This window comes from Microtus ochrogaster, chromosome X, assembly GCF_000317375.1.
Source record: "Microtus ochrogaster isolate Prairie Vole_2 chromosome X, MicOch1.0, whole genome shotgun sequence".
Taxonomy (NCBI): domain Eukaryota; kingdom Metazoa; phylum Chordata; class Mammalia; order Rodentia; family Cricetidae; genus Microtus; species Microtus ochrogaster.
In genome coordinates, this window is record NC_022026.1 from 53,877,822 (window position 1) to 53,882,592 (window position 4,771).

General features: G+C 34.5%; 1 pseudogene; it reads left to right on the forward strand.

Annotated features, from left to right (window-relative positions):
- LOC101981314 overlaps positions 1–354 on the forward strand; it is a 902-nt pseudogene extending 548 nt beyond the window's left edge.
- The last annotated feature ends 4,417 nt before the right edge of the window (positions 355–4,771 follow it).

The following is a 4,771-nucleotide window of genomic DNA, read 5'->3' on the forward strand; positions in this document are numbered from 1 at the left end:
AAAAAAAAAAAAAAAAAAAAAAAGGAATATCTTCAAAAACAAGCGGATTCTCATGGAGCATATCTGTAAGTTAAAGGCAGACAAGGCCCACAAGAAGCTCCTTGCTGACAAAGCTGAGACACATAAGTCTAAAACCAAGGAAACACAAAAGCCCAGGAGGAGCCCCTGCAGGCCAAGAAGGAGGAGCTCATCAAGACTGTTCAAGGAGGAAGAGACCAAGAAATAAAGAAAGCTTCACTCATGTCTGGACATAGAGGGCTTTGTGTGGCCTCAGGTGGATCAGTCATTAAAATAAAACAAGCTTTAAAAAAGAAATATCAGAAAAGCTACACCCATTATGTCTCAACAATATAATATCAAGAGTTTTAGCTGAAATGTCCTACTCAAGGATGTACACAGAATGTCCATAGTTAAGGCCTTTCAGCTTTGAAATAGCATTCCCAAATAGAGTAGGCACTATAGATAAAGTCTATCTAAAATCTATCTTTCTTTGACTTCCTAGTCTTGAGATGTTTTCAAAAGCCCAATCTGTGATTCCTTATTCAAAGTTTAAGCAAACACTGAAATATTCTTACAATATTTAGGTATGAACTTCCACTCTGCTACTGGTTGCAAGAACTACCTCTCGTTGCTCAGAATATTCAAAAGGGAGATGTGCCAATGTACTTTCCTAGTTTCCTGTTAATGTATTTTTGGTCTATGAAACTTGAAAACTTGAAAAGTGACATTCTTAATTTCTTCAAACACACACACACACACACACACACATATATATATATATGTATATATACATATGTATATTTGGATCTTCTAAATCTTCTTTGAAATATTTTATGTTTATGAAATAAATAGCAATAATAAAAACAAAAGACAGTTCAGGCAAAGCAAAGCAAAGAGAACCTATCAGGTCAAATCAGCCGTTAGTCTTGATGCATTTATATAATAATCAGGTAAATATAGATGAGCCAAAAAATGCTTTCAAAGAAATTGAAGCAGAAGAAATACTCCCCAAATATTTTAGGAATGCAGAATTACTCTCCGAGCCAAAAGAAATGAAGACGCCAGAAGAAAAAATTCAAAATAAATTGCCTGATATTTACAAAAATATCCATTGAAACACCAAATTGAATTTATCAGCACATTCAAATACACATACATCATAATAAATGACTTAATTAACATTTATATAATTTTGCACCCAACAAATGCAGAAAAAATACATTCTTGTTAATCACACATATAACATTTCTCAAGATATCCTGCACCATGTGCAAGTCATAGTATATCTTAAAAACCTAGAAAACAGACAAAATTGTTGTCTGAATACAAGAGAATTTATTTGGACATCACTAATATATACCAGAAAACTGTACATATTTCAAAATTAAAACATAACTTCAAAATATAGCCTTTATTAAAGAAGAAACTTTCAAAGTAATTAGAAAATATTTTAAAATATATGTTGAAAACAAAGCTATAATTTAAAAGTGTATATCTATAAGCAGTTTTTAGAAAGAAACCTACAATTTTATAATGCTCATACCTTCATAGAGAATTAAAACCTAAAAAACTGCAAATGGTGACAAAAAGCAAAAAATAAAAGAGGAAATCAGTGTAATAGAAAACAGAATAATAAAAGGTAAGAGGCTGTAAATAAGAGCATTTGTTGCTTTTGCAAAGGACACAGGATTCAGTTCCTGAAAACCATATGGAGGCTGACAACCCTCTATAACTTCTGTTTCAGGAGGTTTAACTATTTTTTCTGGTTTCTCTGAACACTCCATTAACATGATACATACACATATTAAAAATGTAATTTTAGGAATAAAAGTGATGCCAGCACTATAGATATTAAAGGATTAATAATGGAATATTTGAATAACTGTTAATTCATTACATGTCTGTTGATGAAATGAACCATGTGAAATGAGACACAACACTTAAAAAACAATTTACAACTTATGAAACCTAACAGAAATTTAACATCTGAATAATGTTCTAGTTAACTTTCTTCTGCGATGATCAAACACTAACCCGTGCACCTTGGTGAGGAAATGTATTGTTTCAACTTACAGGATACAGTTCTTCATCAAGGAGAGTCAGGGCAGGAACTCAAAGCCAGAACCTGGAGGCAAGAACTGAAAAAGGCACCATGGAGCAATGCTGCTTATTGGCTCAGTCGGGTTGTTTTCTTATATAACGTATATAACCTAGGATTACTTGTTCAGGGGCAGCACCACCTGCAGTGGACTTGGTCCTCCCCATAAATTATTAATAATAAAAAGACGCTCCACTGGTATTTATTCCCAATTGCCTTGGCAATTGTACAACTGAGGTTCCCTCTTCTCTGGTGATTGAAGCTCGTATTGCTAATACTAGCACAAACAGATTTATATCTTTTTGAGTAAATTCTAAACTTTACTACAAAGAGAACAGAAGGCTAGGGGTATGACTCTGTGCTAGTGCTTGCCTAGCAAACATAAAGCCCGAGTTCCATCTCCAGTATCAGACAAAATAGAGAACTGAAGGGAAGGCTTTCTTTGATATGAGTCATATCAAAGGATACAGAAGGAATCAGAGAAATATAAAGTCTTTCAGAAAAATATTAAGAGAAGCACTTCCTAATTCAGTTTATAAGTCCAAATTTCCCTTGATGGTAAAACCTGTGCATTTTGCACTACTTGCCTATGAATTTCAAACCACGTTGAATAACTGGATAACTCGGGCAAACTCTTTGAAATCAATGTAATTTCTCCAGCTTCAGCTAGTAGTGCTTCAAAAGAAGCTACAAGGTATTTGGTCATGGTACTTGACATTACCAGAAAACTACCAAAGAAAACAGTGGTGACATCACTTCATGGCTTTTCCATAACTTGCACATTTAATTTTGAAGAAATTATCCCCAACAATGGACCTATTAGAAAGCATCATCATCACTAAAGTTTTTATTTGTTATAAAAGTTGGTATATATTTTTACTCTTTTATAAAATTGCATATAATCAACCTCCAAATTAGCTCATATACAGGCAAATCAACTTGAATCATCAGAAAAAAGCTGTGTGTATATCCTATTGCCCTAGTTTTGTTTCTATTGTTTGATAAATATCATGGCCAAAGCCAGCTTGGAGAGAAAAGAGTCTATTCCATATTACACCTTACAACTGTAATGGATAGAGGCCAGGCAGGAAGTCAAAGCATGACCCTGGAGGCTGGAACTGAAGCATAGACCTTAGAAGAACACTGCTTGGTATCTTGCTCCACATGGCTTGCTCAACCTACATTCTTACACAACTCAGAACCACTTGCCCAGAGATAGAACCATCCACAGTGTGATAGGACTGTCTATATCAATATGATTAGTAATGGCCTGCAGAGAAGTTTGATGGAGGCATTTTCTCATCCTAGATAACCCTAGTTTGTCCTATGTATTTCTGAGTCCTATGTCATACAGGGAGAATTCCAAAAAACCTGCTTCCCAAATAAGCCTTAGTCCTTATCAATCAATAACTTTACTTCAGCCAAAATAGCTATATCATAAGTATCAATAAAACCTCTCAAGTGGGTGTCCATTGCTCTATGATATCCAAATTGTATTTTAACAGTATAAATAAAAAAGATTTCTGTAGTAAAAGGAGCAGTGGGCTGCGTTATACCACCCGGCTAGCTTAACCCCTGAAATAACCACATGGAAATTGTACTAATTAAATACTGCCTGGCCCATTATCTCCAGCCCCTTATTGGCTAATTCTCACATATTAGTTTAACCCATCTCCATTAATATGTATTTCCACTTGACTGTGGCTTACCGGCATGAGTCTAGCCAGCGTCTGTCTTGGAGAGGAGAGCCATGGCATCTGCCACACTGCCTTCTTCTGCCCAGAATTCTGTTCTGTCTACAACGCCCATTTAAGGGCTGCCCTATCAAAACGCAAAGGCAGTCTCTTTATTTAACCAATGAAAGCAACAGAAATACAGAAGGACTTTCCACACCAAATTTCAAAAAGGTATTCTGTATATATTGACAAGAGATCCGTACTAGAAAAGAAAGCAGGAAATATATGTATATATAGATATATAATATACAGACACACACACACACACACACACACACACACACACATATATATATATATATATAAAATCAAACTGTGTATGGCTTGCTATTGCTTTGACAATATAAGGAAATAGGATTATGAATATTTTTCCTTGCTTAAATTTTGAGCATTACTATGTAAGAGGCTTACCAAGAAGCAGCTAGAAAATGTTTGTCAAGAAGAAAAAAGGTGTGTGCGTGAAAGTTTATTTTAGCAGAGCTATTTCTTTTTCTTGTTTCTTAAGATGTTTTGAATTCAAAGACAAAAATAACACTGCTTAGAATTCTAACCTTTCAAAAAGAAGTTGTCTGAAATTTCTTTGCTAAAATTATATGTATACAAATAGATAGATGAGGCTATTTTAAAGGAGTTTATTATCAATAGAAAATATATGGTTTAGGTTATATACAATGTCAATTTTCCTGATTAAATTATTACGTATTTTAAGTATGTATTAAACTACTAGACTGTACACCATTTTATAGTTTGGTTGTTGAATGTCCTCAAAGGTCCAAGTTTCAAAATTTTGGTCCCTATGATGGGACTATTGGGAAGAGAAGTAGGTAGTCATATCTTTGGAGGCAAAACCATCATCTCTGGCCTCGGCTTCCTGGGTTAAGATGTGTTCAGTTTATTTCAACATGTTTTCCCTGCCATTGTCATTGAGAACCCTCAC